Genomic DNA, 20,094 nt, shown 5'->3' on the forward strand with positions numbered 1-20,094 from the left:
ACGCGATGGCAAACTTTCCTCGAATCCCTGATCGAATTATCACGTCCGGATTAAGTTATCACGTTTAGGATCATGTTGTCGCGAGACGCGACGGCCTGTCGCGAAACGCGACGCCTTGCCAGGCCAGTTTCCAACTCGTTTTTAAAAGGGTAAGATGGGGGTGTTTTAGTCATTTCGCGTTATGGACGGAATTTTAGCCTTAAAACTGATCCAAAACCTTATCCTAACCCATTTTCTTCCTCCTCCTTCACACTCACACTTATCAAACCCTAGAGAGAGAAAGTGGGTTTCTAGAGAGAGAATTGGAGATTTGAGGAAGAAGAAGGGTGATTTGGGTCAAGTCTCAAGTATTAAAGTTGTTCATCTCACTCACGGCTACGTTGTGGTTGTATTGGTAAGTCTCAAATCCAAATTTCATCTTTATGATTTGATATTCAAGTTAGGGTTTTGAGCTTGTTAGTTGTAAAACCCATTTAGATGATGAAGTGGGTTTATGGTGACTAGTTATTGATGTTGTTGGTGGGTTTTGGGTTGGTTGATGTTTTAGCCATGGTTAGGGCTTTAATTGGAGTGTAATCACTATGATTAGTGATTATGTTGTTGAAAGAACCCAAATAGGTGTTGTTGGAAACTTGATTTTGAAATGGGTCAAAATTAGGGTTTATGTGTCAATTTGGGCAAGATAGGTGTTTAACGCTTATGATTGGATTTGATTGGTGTACTAGGACCATTCTCACTTGTGTTAGTGATTATTGGTTAGTTTGGGCGCGGTTTGTGCTTGGAAGTGCCTTTGGGCCGAAATTGCACTAAGTGTCAATTTGGGTTGATTTGTAAATCCACCCTAATTGTGTTGTTTGTTATGTGATTAATGGAATAGGTACATTCCATTGGCAATTGCGGATTATTCGGTTGCATCCATCACGATTTCAAGGTGAGTGTAAATATATTATATGCGTATGTATGCATAAAATGGGTGCGGGTTGGTAGAGTGATCCTTGCTCGGATTCACTCTACATGTGATGGGAGAATGGATTCTTGGAGTTTGAGTCCATGTTGTACGCTTATGCGTTTTGGGTTAACACCCTTGGGGTAGTGAATCTTTGGAGTATAAGGATTCACGTTGGCATGTCGGGTCAACCCCGTCGTTGTTGATGATGTTGAGGAGATGAATCTCGGGTAGGGCGGATTCATGATGACTCGGGTAATTCGGTCATCTTAGTGATGAGGTGGTGAATCTCGGGTAGTGCGAATTCACTAAGGCACGGGTAGTTCGGCCAACCTCGGTTGTTGAAGTGGTGAAGGAAGTGAATCTCGGGTGGTGTGAATTCACTAAGGCTCGGGTAGTTCGGTCAACCTTCATATGTATGAGGTTAAGGGGTTAACCTTAGTGTCTTGGTTATATTTTGTATATGCGTGTATATACTTATTGTATGTTGTAGCTAATCTTGCAAATTTTGGCTTGGTGGTATGTTAGGTATAGCTTGCTAGTTATACTTGGATTGCGGTATGCGTTTACTTTATGTGTTTGGTTGTACGTGTTCATTTTATGCATATGTATGTATATACTATGTTTATACTCACTAAGCTTTCATAGCTTACCCTCTCTGATATAGCCCAAAATAGACGGTTTTGTTCGGCTGTGTCGTTAGGTGGGAGGGCGTCAAATTTGGTATAGCACAGAGAAGTTGTCGTTTAATTTATATTTTGCGGGGCCTAAATTTACTTTTAACTTTCTAATGTAGAAGGTGTAAGTTAACCTAGGGTCGTGCTTTTGAATGGTTTAACGAATTGAAGATCAAGTGGATAATTGTCTTTTATTTAAATTACCTGGATAAAAGATAGTAGTTGGTTTAGCTAAAATCCTAATTGCGAAAAAGTAAATAAAGTGGGAGGATGTCCGGAGTGTGCAGATCAGGGAAATGTTGACCAAGATATCAGTTTGGGTTAGGGAAAGGTAATTATGTTGATTTTAAAGCTTATGATTGAAATGGTGTAGATCTGGTTGGATGAGCCAATTACACAGACCTACTTATCTCTAAACTCTCAGAGTTCTCGTTGAACAGTGAAAAGTATGTCACGTGGTTGTATAATTGAAACGTGAGAATACCTCGGAGGTTACCCTTAGTAAAGCACTAGGTTTATTAGTGAGTTGAGTTCTAATCCTAACCTTCGTTATCAGTTTGGTTAACTGAATGACAACGTGCCATGTTGATTGAACACTGATCACAAACGGAAGGAGTCCGTCGGGTTAAGTTGACAAAACCTTAAATGAAAACTAACAATCATTTCATCATACTAATGAGATCAAACCAAGACAAACGTTATACAACATTAAAGTTGATATACTGAAGTAAAGCAGATAGAAACCTAACAGGTACCTAGACAGTTGGTGTGACTTAATCCTAGGGCAACAATCAAACAAGAACATGCAATAGGTTTGGATCATACAGTCAGGGCACTAGCTAGATCTTAATAGCTCCTAAGAGGTCTCTTTGGAACAGTCAATAGGTATACTAGGTCATTCATGTCTCAATTCCTAAGTTCCGTGTTCTAAAAGCGCATTAAATGCCTCTCGGGAACTCCGGCCATACCGAGTTCATAGAATCTTCAGATACAGTATAACCAGGAGTCTTAATCCTATGAAGTAGCTAAGTTCATATAGGTGGACAAGTCTTGATCACAACCTAGGTTGGTCAATCCTTAAGATGCTAGCATACAAATCTATCAGACTTCCTAGTTCAGCATAATAACAATAACCGTACTAATTTAACATAATTACGCTAACCCAAACTTCTATCATGGCAACATACAGATTACTTAAGCTATCATGGTAATATCGGAACACATTATTAAACATAAAAGGTAGGGATTAATGTTTAATACAAAAGACAAGCGTTTCGGATAAAAACCTGAAAAGGCCGAAGAAATCTACCCGAGATCGCAGGGACTCGCCGGGATATCCTCCGAAAATAAAAGCTAAGCTAGCTACTAATAAAAAGTAACCTAAAACTTGAAAATATACAATGAATTGTAAATTGAGTGTGTATTGAAATGGATAGAGAAGGCCCTTTAAATAGACTTGATTTTTGCCTGCAAACGGCTGGCAGGCCTTTGCCAAGGCCGTTTGTCAAACCAGGTTGTTTGCTTGGGCCATTTTGCAGGCCGTTTCTGAGCTAGGCAGGCCGTTTGGCTTGCCTGGTCAGCCTGATTTCCTGGATCGTAACTCGTTTTCTTGTCCTTCACCGTTTTCGCTCTAGATTCTTCGTTTTAGCTCCGTTTTACTTGATTCTTTTTGCATCGCCTTTGTAATTACTTAATCTATAAAATCAACTGACAAAGCGATTATTTTTGTGATAAAGTTTGGAACTTTATGGGTTTTAGGGCCCAATATCGGGGGTAAAAACGTAACTTTTTGGCCGATATAACTCTCGTTGTTTACATTTTTATAGGTTCGCGAGGTGGCGGCTTGGGTAAGCATGTGGACTAGTACTTGCAGGTTGTTTTAGAAGTTTTTACTTTAAACTTTTGCTTATGATTGGGTAGCGTTCCCAATCACCATGCTCGGTTTTGTTGAAAAGTAAAATAGTCGGGTCAAGGTTTACTTTTGGTTATGTCAAATGGGCATTGGGTTGTATGCCCGTTTTGTACTTCAACTATTGTAATGTATGTTTTAAAGTTGGTTTAACTTACTATTGTAATGAAGATATTTTTGGAAACATAATTGGGACCTAAATGTTGTTAATAATATTAAAGTATTATAAATAAAAAAATTATGGGCCGGATTACGACGGGTTGGGCCATTTCAAGTGGTATCAGAGCATGGTCTAAGGGATTTAGGCGACTTGAGATATGTGCCTAGACTTAGACTTTTGTGTGTGCTTATTTGTTGTGGGACTTGTAGGAGTACGGGTCGGAACGGGTTGCAGTTAGTGCCTTAGTTTGTAGGCGAACTAACTAGGATTGTAGCTTGTATCGTGATATCGTTTCGTGTATGTATATATCGCGTTGTGTTTGTGTTTATGTTTGCGTTTGTGAATATCATCGAGCAAGATAGTCATTGTAATAACGAGTTGAGACGGCGTGTGCACGTAATAATGACTAGCTACCAATTTTACGAGTACAAATCGTGTCTAACAAGTGATGTACGATGAACATTGAGCAAGATGGGGCGGTGTTGTGCGTATGATTTTATACGTTCATGGACTAATCATTTTGCATTCTTTAGAATGACGATGAGAAACGGGATTGAGGCTGGAAACGATGAGTTTAATACTAGAGTTGCGGCCGCCGTGGCGGAGTAAATGGGTGCGTTATAAGAAGAAATGGATAGGAAGTATTCCGAATTTCGAAGTAGTGGTGAAATGGAGCATTGTCTTAAGAGCTTCATGAGGACTAAGCCCCCGATGTATGATGGGAAACCGGATCCATTGATAAGCACAACATAGATCTCGAATGTCGAAGGGTGTTTTCGCACTATTGAATGCCCTCCCGAGAAGAGGACAAGACTCGCTACTAGCTTGTTGCGGGGTAGGGCGAAGGATTGGTTGGATGGTAAAATTGATATTGTTGGTGGTGAGTCGTTTATGGGGTTATCGTGGGACGATTTTAAGAAGGAATTCTTCGAAGAGTTCTGAACGCAAGCCGATTTGTCTGATTTACGTGATGAGTTGCGAAATTTGCGACAAGGATCTGTGGACTTGAATACTCTCAAGACGACCTTTATGGCGAAGGCTCGTTTTTGCCCGGAGTATACTGGGAATGATCATACGTTGATGAGGGATTTCTATCGAACTTTGAATGATGACTTGCAGAACAAAATTAGCCGGGGTCAAGTGAAGTCATTTGCAGAGTTATTCGCGGTGGCTAGGGGTTTCGAATCGCATTCGCGATCGATGGTTAGTGAACCTTCAAACAAGAGAAGGGTTGATTCGTATGATGCCCCAAGGTTGAAAACTAAGGGTGCAAGTGCGAGTACGGGTAATGTGGGGAAAGGCACGATGGGTTCTCGTGCACCTAGATGTTTCAATTGTGGTGTTAGGGGCCACAAGTTATGGGAGTGCACAATGTCGAGAAGTGATGACGGAATGTGCTACTATTGTCATAAAGAGGGACATCGCAAGCCGGATTGTCCCGAGTTGGCGGCGGCAAATGCCGCGAGGAGACATTAAGGTACTTTTCATTTTAATGAATATGTCCTTAATTATTTTTTGTGTACTGATATAACGACCTGACAAAATCGTCATTGACGGCGCCATTAACTTAGGTCCCGTTACGTGGTCATAGTCCCTATATAAGACGCGTTTGACCAAAATTATGTCGCATTCATTTGAAACGTACAAGATTTACAAAGTTTAGTTTATCAAACGGTTCGACAACAAGTTAAGTTTACAAAACTAGTAAAGTATAAATGAAACAACTTGCGACATAATATAAGTTGAAAATCACGGTTTGCTATAAATAGCGTAAGTATGTATGCTTAAGTTAAATCCAAAAGTGCTACCGCTAGCATATGCATGTATGCTTGACTCCAAGCAAGTAATCAAAGTGTGCGAAGCATGTTTCAAGTAGCCAAGTATGAACGTGAGAAACATATAGAAAACTGTTAACTAAAAACGTTTGTGAAATCATAGGTGTAGTAATAAACGTTGTTTTTGAACCACAAGATTTTGTATAGTTGATTATCCAAATCGTTTGCATTCCAAAAATTGTTATTCGCGAGCACCCAATTATCAAAGCTTAACTTTCCATCCAAGAACCCCATCACAATACTGTTAGAACATACACTGTTTCTCGAAAATATATTTCATCCGTAGAACGGTAGCGAACCTTCCGAATGAGGGTTTGTCAAACCCATATGGCCATACAACATAAGTTCTCGCTTACACCCGACAAGTGTAACTAATGATAATCGAATTGAAGATTTTTGTTCAAACTCGATGTGGAATGTTTGTTTCTTCGTACTTGTGTTCAAAGTATAAAAGTAAGTAAGTATATGTTTCTCAGCCCACGATTTAAAAGAATAAAAGTTGTTGAAAAGGTGGGACTATGATCTCACTTCGAGTGGATGAGTATAAAGGTACTTCACAAAGTAAACATGTACACGAAAGTTGCTTAGCCTTGACCTAAACAAGTAAGTTGTATCAATTAACCGGTTACGACACAAGGTCGGGCGAAATGTGTTCAATTAGTCCTATGGCTCGTTACGACTCGATTATAAAGCATGTGAATCACGTTGTCAAGTTTCATGCAAGATATAAATGTAAACGTAAGATTATAATGATTAAAAAAAGTATTGGCTATGTTTGAATAAAAGTAAACTTTTGGTCCAACTCAAAGTCAACAAAAAAGTCAACACGTTCGGGTCGGGTCCCGAACTATTTTTTCTAGGGTTTTTAATCATATATAAGCATGTTGGCCAAGTTCTATGTTGATCGGGGGTGCGTAGCATAGTTAGAATTAAACGAAAATGTGCTTTTTTGGACAGCCGGGGCCCGGACTCCAGGACCTTGAGCGGCGCTCAGATGGTCTGTTCAGCAAGTCTGGCAGTTTTGAACACTTAAACGAATCCAACTTCAAACAACCATAACTTATGAACCGTAAATAATCAAAACACGTATCTTATATTGTTGGAAAGGTAATTTAACGAGGAATACAACTAAACACATTTCATCAATCAAATCTATCATTAACAACAATGAAAACCTCAATAAATGATCATTATTTAACGTTTCAAGCTCAAAAATGCAAACGGTGATTCGGGAATCCAATTTACGCATACGATACGCCGTTTCGAAGGTAATTAAACATACATTACAACTAAACACTTACTAACAACATGTCATAGCATTCAATGCATCAAAAATCTATTTTAAAGTTCATCAAACCCTAACCAAGAATCAAGAATTCATCAATTTTGTAAACGAAGCTTTTTTAAATCAACCTACACATCAAAATGAAGCTAATGACGCTAGTAACACTTTTAATACATGAACTTTAACATAATATCAACATTTAATCCTCCAAAATTCAAGATTAAGCACACCCATTTTTCATATTCAAGCTAGTTACTCAAAACAACAAAATCGAGCAAACAAAACACATATTCATGTTAGACTCGAGCCATAGACACTAACTAACATCATTTCAAGTTCATAAATTGAATTAGAGAAATCTATAGTTTTTAGAAACCTTACCCCAAGTAGTAAAATTGGTACCAAAACGTAAAGGATGAAGAGAGGATTCCAAAAGTACGATTCGTTTTGTTGTAAACTTCCTTGAAATGATTTAGATGATGATTTTGTGATAAAGTTGAAAAGAATGCAAGTTTGGAAGAGATAAAAGAAAGAAAATGAAAAAGAAAAAGAAATGAGGAAAATGGTGGGAGGTGGGTGACTAGTTGTCCAAGTTTGGTCAAGTGACGAGATTAGTCCCTCAAGTTTGTAGTCGGGTGCGGGAATTAACCAAACGAATCATTAAAAAAACTCAAATTAATGAGAGATGTTATAATTGAATAATGGAAAATATTAAGAATGTTAGTTAACGAAAGATACGAATTTAGATAACGAAAGATATTATCTAAAAAAAAAGACGGTGTTAAAATAAATTTAACGGAAAAATGCGGGATGTTACAACTGAAGAGTTCGGGTTTGTTAAATGCATTGTGTTGTGCATATTATTATTATGGGTGACATCCCTAATGGGATTACCCTATAGTGGCGTTTGGATTGACGGACGAAGGGCGTAAGACTTGGTGCAACCAAGCATTCTTTAGTGTTTGGGAAATGTTTCTACCAAGCCTTGGGAATGGGCTTTAGTGTTTGGTTGTTAAGCGTGTGTTCGCTTTTGTGTTGAGGATGGTGGAACCATAAGGTTCATCGGGTGTTTGATCTCGATGTATGTGGGTAATGGAGTCTACGGGACGCAATGTTAGGTGCCTCTTTCATACCTACCAGCGTGGTATTCGACTCCGATGGTGTTGCGGTTACATTGAACTTAGAGTACCGGTGAGAAACCCTTAGGTGTTTAAGTGATGGTGTGGAAGTTACAAGTGATAGCAACCCGGTGATTGCTAGTGATATACTTGTACAGTTTGGTAAGTACTTCGGTGGAAGTAGCGAAGGATAATCCGAAATTCTTCGTGTGCTCAAAGATAGAGCAAGGTATTGTTATGTGTATATTATGGAATACAAGACGGATGGATCTTGTCTTTCTTTAGCATGTTGGTTGTATGAGTCTCGGTGAGACGGAGATAGGCTCGACAGTTGACTAAGTCAACAATGAGTGGATAGTGGTTTCACGGGATACTTTTATCTCGATGATGTGGTCACGGAACAGAGTTCTAAGTGGGGGAGTTTTTGCTCGCGCACGAAGATGTTCTAGTGTGTGATATTGGATGATGCTCGTATAGATTTGAGGTTAGCGTTGAGACCTACGTTGGTCGGTTGTGGTAAAAGTACGGTTTGGAATAAATTGTACTTATGGCTTTGGATTTAAATCATCACCAAGGTGGTAATGTGGTGAATCTCTTTGGGAGATAAATGGACGTGTTTGACGAGCAAGGTGGGATCCCCGGTTAAGGGATGTGCGTGTCGGATTCTCTTCTAGAGAATTATTGTTTTGTGCCTATGTACTATATAGGTGGTTCTTGCTCGATTGTGATGGCGTGGTGTACGCGTACTTATGATGTGTGTATATATATGATGTATTTACTTGTGTGGCGTGAAATGTGGATTTAGTCACGGTGTTAAGACACCACATTTTATGTGACGAGTGGGTTAGTCGCGGTGTTAAGACGCCACTCCGGAGTTAGTGACATGTGGGTTAGTTACGGTGTTAAGACACTACATTATCGTGATGGGTGGGTTAGTCGCGGTGATAAGACACCACCTGAGGGTTAGTGTTATGCGGTGTTAAGTACACTAATGGATATTTGTGTTGAGAGTAGTGTTATATCGGCATGGTATAACGTTATCAGAAAATGCGAGTACCGGTGGGGATTGGGAGTACCATTCCTTGCGTTGTGATTTGGGACGTGAATATCGGGTTGTTCGTATTTTCAATATTTTGGGTAGTACGATTGTCCCTGTTGGTCAAACTCATAGTGTGTGGTAGTGAATGTCGGGTGGTTCGGATTCACTAAGGCTCGGTTTACACGGCCATCCACGGTTATACTATGTGGTGGAGGTGGTGAATATCGGTTGCGCGTATTCACAATGATTCAGGTTGTGCGGTCATTTTGTTGTAGGAAATATGGATTGGGTTGGTGAATTTCGGGTTGTTGCGAATTCGCTAAGGTTCGGGTTGTTTCGACCATCCTCCATATATGTATAGGCTGGGGTTGTTTCGGCCATTTTGGTGTGAATTGTGATGCAATAAGTCATGTTTTGCTCACGTATTTGCGGTAGTTGCGTATTAGCCGTGTTTGTGCACTACAAGGGTTGTTAAGTGGTAAGTGTTATTCGTAAGGATTCGCTTTTATTCGGTCTTCATCGGTTTGGTTGTTGACCTTATTTTGGCAAGTGGTTACTTTAGCATTGTACTTGGTAATGGTACGCTAAAGAGTTGATATCTCGGTACGAGATTGGTTGAGTTTTCCCGATGTGGGGGATTGAGCAAGTTTTAGTGCTCGGTTTTGCGGATTCGATAAATCGCGGGTGACGATTTAGTTGTTGAAAGGACTCATTGAGAAGAATTGCCTATAGGAGTTAGAAGAATACATGGTGATTCCGTGTAATCTAAGTGATCATTGTAGACTTCGGATGTTGTGTGTACTGCACGTCTCGGAATGCGTGATAGTGTGTATTTAGTTATTGGATTAATTTTCGAGTTAATGAGAAATGTGATGGAAGTCGGATTGAAATGTTTGTTTGAGGACCATAGAGTGCGGGTCCGATCGGTTAAGTGATTAGGATCACGAGGATGTAATCGAAATTAAGTAGGGGAGAGTTGTAACACCCCGTTTTTTCTAAACATGACGCTCAGGGCGTCATGTGGAGCCAAAGGTGTGTATTGAATCTGTTGGAACGTTATTGCTTGATCAAGTTTGACTTATGGTGTTTTTAAAATAGAATTGGGTATGATCAGGTCAACTGTCTCGTTTCAACATGGTGTATCGCGTCCCAGTTAGTCGCGAGACGCGACAGGAGTGACCAAAACGCGATGGCAAACATCCCTGATCGAATTGTCGCTTCTGGATTAAGTTATCGTGTTTGGGATCATGTTGTCGCGAGACGCGACGGCCTGTCGCGAAACGCGACGCCTTGCCAGGCCAGTTTCCAACTCGTTTTTAAAAGGGTAAGTTAGGGGTGTTTTGGTCATTTTGCGTTATAGAAGGGATTTTAGCCTTAAAACTGATCCAAAACCTTATCCTAACCCATTTTCATCCTCCTCCTTCACACTCACACTTATCAAACCCTAGAGAGAGAGTGTGGGTTTCTAGAGAGAGAATTGGAGATTTGAGGAAGAAGAAGGGTGATTTGGGTCAAGTCTCAAGTATTAAAGTTGTTCATCTCGCTCACGGCTACGTTGTGGTTGCATTGGTAAGTCTCAAATCCAAATTTCATCATTATGATTTGATATTCAAGTTAGGGTTTTGAGCTTGTTAGTTGTAAAACCCATTTAGATGATGAAGTGGGTTTATGGTGACTAGTTATTGATGTTGTTGGTGGGTTTTGGGTTGGTTGATGTTTTAGCCATAGTTAGGGCTTTAATTGGAGTGTAATCACTATGATTAGTGTCATGACCCAGAAATTTCGGTCAAATTTAAACTCTGATAACTCCGGCAAGATAAGCAAATTGATATGTTGCATTAAAATGTTTTCATACATTTAATTAACCTTTAGACTTTACCCTGGATTCACGAACACACTGTAATTCAAAACACGAACCCATCATGATTTATATATGATTTTACATTCTTAAACGAAGTTAAAGTAAAAATGTACAATTTGTAAAGCACAACGTACAACAACGTGTAGCTTAAATAGTTGAATTTAAATTAATTCATTTACTATTCATTGAATAGTAAATGAAACGAAATTAATTCATTTACTATTCACATGAAAGCGACATGATTCAAATTATTAATTATAAGTTACATAATATACCCCTAAAGTATTTAAGAAATACGACTTTTTAAAAATTTATGATTCATATTAGATTCAAAATTATTATTATATTATTATATTTTATTTCAATATTATTATATTATTATATTATTATATTTAAATTAATATTATATTATATATCTTTGTCCAGTCAAAAACTAGGAAAACACATATTACGCATATAAAATTTATAAACGAACCTTTTTACAACCAATTTTATAAAGCTTAAGACCAAAACAGATATACATATATTCAAATATAAAAAGTGAAATTTTTACTCATACTTTTACCCGTCAATTATTAGCAACAGAGTACGAAATACCGATCCGAGAAAACTATTGACAGATATTATTGAATTCTAATTCACACGTTTTTATTTTCATATTATTATATTATTATGTTATTATTATATTATTATTATATTATTACTTTATTATAATATTATATTATTATATTCTATTTCAATATTATTATATTATTATATTTATTCTATATATACCTCAAATTTTAGAATCAATGAAACGAGAAGAAAATAAAACATACATACATATATCTATATCTATCTAGTACTCCGTAAATATATATATATATATATATATATATATATATATATATATATATATATATATATACACACATACTATTATTATTATTAGTATTAGTAATATTATTGGTATTAAACATAAAATACTACGACGAGGTTATGTTCAAGTGATTTCAAAACAAGTTTTCAAACGGGTTAAAGCTAAGGAATTTATGGATTATAGCTATGGAGGTTGTGGGTAATGTTCGTGGGTATTGTTCGTGAGGCCAACTTATCATTTATCATTTTCGTTGCGTCTACGTACTTTCCTGCAATATTGAATCACAATATTGATACATGAGCATTCATATCTTACCTTTTATATATTAATAGTGTATCCATGTCTAGTGCTCGAGTATATATGTTTATGCATGCTTGTATGCTAATTTTCATCGTTAGATAGTTTTATGATGAATCACGAATTTAATACATACACTACTGATATATGGTATATGATATACATGTTATTGGAAAGCTGGCGAAAATTAATAACTTTTCAATTAGGAATCGCGTGATTTCGATAAACGAATTAAAAGTTATGGTCAACTGAATTATGATTAACGTTAATTGAAATTGCTTTTGAATCTGAAATTAATATTTAACCAACTTGTTTATAAGATTAATAAATTGGATTTTTGGATACTATTAGTCGAGTAAATGAATTCTTATATAAGATACGTCTCGTTTTGTTAAACAATTGTCAAAATTGACTTTTTGAGATGACTTTTGTCAACTTTTGCATGTCGGTAGGGATGGCATCGGGTCAGGTTTGGGTCGGGTTTAGGTAATCTCGGACCCGAACCCAATTAAGAAACCCGGCCCGAAACCCGTCGGGTCCCCATTTACTTACATACTATCGGGTTTCGAGTTTCAGGTTTCGGTCACCTTAGCAGCACATAAGGGAGCATATGAAACTCACCTTAGCAGCACATAAGTTCATTTACCGAAATGTGATCGAAACTCGGAATGCAAAATAACCGTAGATCTCAACCTAGAGAATGGGGATCCGACGGGTTTGCTTATATGCGCAACATTAAAACTTTGAACTCACCAACCTTTGTGTTGACACTTTTAAGCATGTTTATTCTCAGGTTCCTAGAAGTCTTCCGCTGCTTGCTTATATGTTATACAAGCTATGTGCATGGAGTCATACATGCTTTATTCGAGAAAATATTGCATTCACAAATTCATCACCATGTATCTTATTTTGACTGCATTGTCAACAGATGTAGTATTGTAAACTATTATTTACGGTGATTGTCTATATGTAGAAATCATCAGACGTCAAAAACCATGGAATTTGATATTCATTTATGGTGTGCCTTTTCAAAAGAATGCAATGTTTACAAAACGTATCATGTTGAGGTCAGTACCTCACTGTGAAATCGATGAATGATGTATTCGTCCAAATGGATTTAGACGGGACATCACAGTTGGCATCAGAGCTTGAGGTCATAGGGAACCAGAATTTGCATTAGTGTGTTTAACTGGTAATTTTTAGGATGCATTAGTGAGTCTGGACTATGACCGTATCTGTTTTTACCGAGTTTTGCTTATCATTTCTTGTCAGAAATTACTTGCTTATCATTCTTAAGTCTAGATGCGTTTTTCTGCATTTATTGCATAGATAGTGTACAGGCGAATTCATATCTTAGCATATCTATTACTGTAAACTTTGCCTGACATCTTCCAAAAATTCTTCCGTAATTTATGGGATTTTGGTATTATATATACATATGTAAATTATGTATTGAAGAATACCAAATCTAAGTCCTATAATTTATTTCACATCAAAAAACATTTCCCTGATTACACAAGATGGATCCCGTATCTAGTTCAAATTCTTTAGATTCTGACAGCTATTCCGATATGGATTTCCACTCGAGCTCCGAAAGCGGTGTGACCGGAATGGATCAATCAATTAGCCATCATCTATTCTGGATGAATTGGGGATGGGTTCGTAATCTACTTAATCATTGGAGACAAGAAGAAGGTGATCCCTTCCATCCACCACATTCACCTCTTGGCGAAGAACCTGAAGCACTTACCGACGAACCTGTTCGAAACACCATTTTCTCTCTCATTTCCTGAGTATCTCGTCACGATTATATACTATCTCAAATTCTGAATCTTATTCATCCACTCGTCCGAACCGACAATCATCCCAGCGTAATAGAAGAAGTCAACGAGCTTCGCGCTCGCGTAACGGCTTTGGAGAATATGGTGCAAAGATTACAAGCACCACCAACAACACCAGTACCACTAACAACATCCACATCGCAAGCCTCAATACCACAAACACCAGCAGCATCACCGACATCAACAGTACCACCATCAACAACACCAACAGGATCATTACCACCACCAACAACCACATCCGCATCCCACACCTCAATATCACGTCTAAAATCTGTACTTTGAGCATCAACTTCATACGCACCATAGGTACCAAGTAGTACCAACAACAACAAACGATGAAGTATCGATTCATCACTTCATTGAAGAAATATTCTGCAGAGAATATGTAGTTTCTAATTTTTTTTAGAGATTACTTATTCTAGTTCTAACCGTAAACCAGAAGAGTAGATGGATAGAAATGATAGAGGAAACCCTGACAAGAATGGTGTGTGATCTACAAGCTAGACCGGTTATACAAGCACCACCAGAAGTACCACCAGCATCACCATCAGTATCACCAACATCAGTAACACCTGTAGCACCACAAGCTCCACCAACTTCATAACCGCCGACGATATCGACACAACAATCACCAATGGGTATATTGAAATAACGGGTTATGGAGTACTAACTCATTATTTCCAAAGAATTTATATATTATTTATATATATGAACTTTGAAAACTATAATATATCTTTTCGTACTAAGCTATTAAGTATGAATTGAAAAAGGGTAAATACTACTCGGTTAATTCATATTAATATGCTATGATGTACATCCTTCGTTAACTACAATCTCTGTTTCAAACCAATGAATTCCATTTCATAATAAACCAAGTGTATTATTCAACTACAGATTAGATTTTACATTTTCATTTTCGATGTACTCGAAACTTTTCAGAAAACATCATTCGTACTTTGCGAAATTTACGAGTATCCCACGAACACCAACATCATTCATCAACAAATAATGAAGTATTGATTACATTAGTAAAATAATCCGCAAGGATTATGTAATCTCTAAATGTTTAAGAGATTATTCATTTCTAATTCCAGCCGAAAATCAAATGAGTTTAATAGTATATTAACTCATTAAATCCGTATTACATTCGAAGAAAATATACATATATATTTTCATAAAGACTGTAGTAAAATTCTTCTGTACAAAACATTGCTTGTGAAATTTTTTTAACGGTAGGTAATACCCGGGAAATATATAAGTTCACAATTAATATGTTACACTGTACATTATTCAATTTTGTTTCAAGAATCATTAACTATACTCACTACATTCACAGCGATATACATTCTTCCATAAGAATCATAACAACCATTTTCATACAAATTCGATTACACATTCTGATTTTTGACAGATCAGAATCTGAGTCAAGATTTAACAGAAGATATCACTATTAGATTTTCACATCTTACAAAACCATACTTTGAATTCAAAACTATGCTAGATCCTTTGATATTATTAATACCGAAAATAACTTTGCATTTCCTTTTCAAAGTAGCCAGTTTTGTCACACCTCCAGCAAATCAACTTCAATTTTTCATTCGAATAAGCCTCATTATAACTTTAATTTACACGTTTTCTCTTTCGTTGTCATTACCGAGGAACCTTTTATATCCCACCACATTAGCAGTAAACTTATATAACAACCCTCACATTTCCATACTTGAATTGACTAATTTACCCCTAGAGTTGTTATCCATACTTAATATATGATTAAATTCGACGTTGATTAAATATTTATTTTTTTGTCAACACGTTTTGTTAACTAAAGTTTATACTAATTATATAAAATAACTTTAGTTAATATTAATATTAATGTGTATTATATATAAAACTATATGTAACATAATTATTAATTAAATGATAAGTTATTTGAATCATTATTTATATTTTTAGCTTATAAAAAAAAGAAATAAGATTTTTTGTAAATAATGAGCCCATGAATTTTGACTAAATATTTTCAAAGACAAAACATATTAAAAACATTTTTAACATGTTTTCTTTTTTTTTTTTTTTGTCAAAATTGACACCTTTATTTTATTTTTATTTTTTTCTTTTCACCAAACATTTTTTCCTATAAATACCCACTCTCATTTCATAAAAACTTGTATCAAATCTTTGGAAAAACTCTCTCGCAAACTTGGGAAACTACTTGAGGTATTTTCTATATTTTTTTTATCGAATTACTTTAATTTTTATATATTCTTTATAAATTCAAAATTAATATATATAAATTATGTTTATATGTTATAATTAGTATTATAAGTATTATGATGTATAAAAATAATTTTGATAATTTATGGAATATTATTTATAATTAAATACGAATTATGTAGTATTTAAACGTAAAAACAATGTAAAATTCGTAATAAATATTTTTAACCAAAAATATAATATATATATATATATATTTTTTTGAGTTTATAAAACTTATATAGATCTGAAAAGAATTATAAAAATAATTACTTGGGTCGAATTGGTAATTATTATATAATTAAACTCTATTATTATGTAATTCGAAGGTAAATTAAGAATAAATATAAAATATTAAAAATATTTTTTAAATATTTTTTTATACAGGTTATTAGACTGATAGAAACTTATAAAATTATAAAAATAATTGTTTGGGTTTATTTAGTAATTATGTAGAATTAAACTTGTTTTGTGAATAAATTAAGGGTAAAAACAAAAATAAATACAAAATATAATAAAAATGTTTTCTTAAATTTTTTTACTGATTTATATGATTAATTAAGACTATAAAAATTATGTATATAATTTTTAGATATTTAATTAAGTATTTAGACATTTTGGATAATGTTTGATTAATAAAACACTATTATCTTTGAAGTAATTTAGGTATTTATATAAAGGTAATTATATTTAATATATATAAGACATACTAAGGTATAACTAAATATTAAATAATACTTAGGTTATATTATCACATATATAATTATTAAGTACATTAATAATTCGTTGTGTGTATACACCTATAACGTGAAGGTTACAATTAAAAGATAACGTGCACTTTATACAAACCTCACCGCTACTTGTGGCCTAGGGTAATCCTTGTTACCATTATGGGACGCTTGTGGATCTCGAATGCCAAGACTTAGATTCTGGTCAATAGATCCTGGGCCGCTCGGTAAGAATAGATCATTCGAGTGACTTGCATGTTAGCAATGAAGTTTGGGCGAGATTGTACAACGTCTTTGTTGAGGATTATAACCCGAACATTCTTAAACTAGAAGCTTACTATAAGTGGAAGCTTTTCATAAATAGTAGGTTTCCAAAAATAGAAACTTTTGAGAAATAGAAACTTTTCTCGAAAACCGTCACTGTTAATATAGTTGCTATATTAATAAACAAACTTTATGTCTGTTAGACATTAACTAATCAAAGATTATATCTCTAGGTTAAGATCTCCGATCACTTACTCCGTTCATTCTTCTTTGCGTGGAATAACTTACTTGCTACTAAGGTGAAGTTCATAGTGTAGTGACCCGAACTTTTCCATGTTTATATATATTAATTGAGATTGATATTTACATGATTAAATGTTTCCAACATGTTAAGCAATCAAACTTGTTAAGACTTGATTAATTGAAATATGTTTCATATAGACAATTGACCACCCAAGTTGACCGGTGATTCACGAACGTTAAAACTTGTAAAAACTATATGATGACATATATATGGATATATATATAGTTAACATGATACTATGATAAGTAAATATATCATTAAGTATATTAACAATGAACTACATATGTAAAAACAAGACTACTAACTTAATGATTTTTAAACGAGACATATATGTAACGATTATCGTTGTAAACACATTTAATGTATATATATCATATTAAGAGATATTCATACATGATAATATCATGATAATATAATAATTTAAAATCTCATTTGATATTATAAACATTGGGTTAACAACATTTAACAAGATCGTTAACCTAAAGGTTTCAAAACAACACTTACATGTAACGACTAACGATGACTTAACGACTCAGTTAAAATGTATATACATGTAGTGTTTTAATATGTATTTATACACTTTTGAAAGAATTCAATACACTTATCAAAATACTTCTACTTAACAAAAATGCTTACAATTACATCCTCGTTCAGTTTCATCAACAATTCTACTCGTATGCACCCGTATTCGTACTCGTACAATACACAGCTTTTAGATGTATGTACTATTGTTATATACACTCCAATGATCAGCTCTTAGCAGCCCATGTGAGTCACCTAACACATGTGGGAACCATCATTTGGCAACTAGCATGAAATATCTCATAAAATTACAAAAATATGAGTAATCATTCATGACTTATTTACAAGAAAACAAAATTACATATCCTTTATATCTAATCCATACACCAACGACCAAAAACACCTACAAACACTTTCATTCTTCAATTTTCTTCATCTAGTTGATCTCTCTCATGTTCTATCTTCAAGTTCTAAGTGTTCTTCATAAATTCCAAAAGTTCTAGTTTCATAAAATCAAGAATACTTTCAAGTTTGCTAGCTCACTTCCAATCTTGTAAGGTGATCATCCAACCTCAAGAAATCTTTGTTTCTTACAGTAGGTTATCATTCTAATACAAGGTAATAATCATATTCAAACTTTGGTTCAATTTCTATAACTATAACAATCTTATTTCAAGTGATGATCTTACTTGAACTTGTTTTCGTGTCATGATTCTGCTTCAAGAACTTCGAGCCATCCAAGGATCCATTGAAGCTAGATCCATTTTTCTCTTTTCCAGTAGGTTTATCCAAGGAACTTAAGGTAGTAATGATGTTCATAACATCATTCGATTCATACATATAAAGCTATCTTATTCGAAGGTTTAAACTTGTAATCACTAGAACATAGTTTAGTTAATTCTAAACTTGTTCGCAAACAAAAGTTAATCCTTCTAATTTGACTTTTAAAATCAACTAAACACATGTTCTATATCTATATGATATGCTAACTTAATGATTTAAAACCTGGAAACACGAAAAACACCGTAAAATCGGATTTACGCCGTCGTAGTAACACCGCGGGCTGTTTTGGGTTAGTTAATTAAAAACTATGATAAACTTTGATTTAAAAGTTGTTATTCTGAGAAAATGATTTTTATTATGAACATGAAACTATATCCAAAAATTATGGTTAAACTCAAAGTGGAAGTATGTTTTCTAAAATGGTCATCTAGACGTCGTTCTTTCGACTGAAATGACTACCTTTACAAAAATGAATTGTAACTTATTTTTCCGACTATAAACCTATACTTTTTCTGTTTAGATTCATAAAATATAGTTCAATATGAAACCATAGCAATTTGATTCACTCAAAACGGATTTAAAATGAAGAAGTTATGGGTAAAACAAGATTGGATAATTTTTCTCATTTTAGCTACGTGAAAATTGGTAACAAATCTATTCCAACCATAACTTAATCAACTTGTATTGTATATTATGTAATCTTGAGATACCATAGACACGTATACAATATTTCAACCTATCATGTCGACACATCTATATATATTTCGGAACAACCATAGACACTCTATATGTGAATGTTGGAGTTAGCTATACAGGGTTGAGGTTGATTCCAAAATATATATAGTTTGAGTTGTGATCAATACTGAGATACGTATACACTGGGTCGTGGATTGATTCAAGATAATATTTATCAATTTATTTCTGTACATCTAACTGTGGACAACTAGTTGTAGGTTATTAACGAGGACAGCTGACTTAATAAACTTAAAACATCAAAATATATTAAAAGTGTTGTAAATATATTTTGAACATACTTTGATATACATGTATATATTGTTATAGGTTCATGAATCAACCAGTGGCCAAGTCTTACTTCCCGACGAAGTAAAAATCTGTGAAAGTGAGTTATAGTCCCACTTTTAAAATCTAATATTTTTGGGATGAGAATACATGCAGGTTTTATAAATGATTTACAAAATAGACACAAGTACGTGAAACTATATTCTATGGTTGAATTATCGAAATCGAATATGCCCCTTTTTATTAAGTCTGGTAATCTAAGAATTAGGGAACAGACACCCTAATTGACGCGAATCCTAAAGATAGATCTATTGGGCCTAACAAACCCCATCCAAAGTACCGGATGCTTTAGTACTTTGAAATTTATATCATATCCGAAGGGTGTCCCGGAATGAT

The sequence above is a fragment of the Rutidosis leptorrhynchoides genome, chromosome 1 (assembly GCF_046630445.1).
Source record: "Rutidosis leptorrhynchoides isolate AG116_Rl617_1_P2 chromosome 1, CSIRO_AGI_Rlap_v1, whole genome shotgun sequence".
NCBI lineage: Eukaryota > Viridiplantae > Streptophyta > Magnoliopsida > Asterales > Asteraceae > Rutidosis > Rutidosis leptorrhynchoides.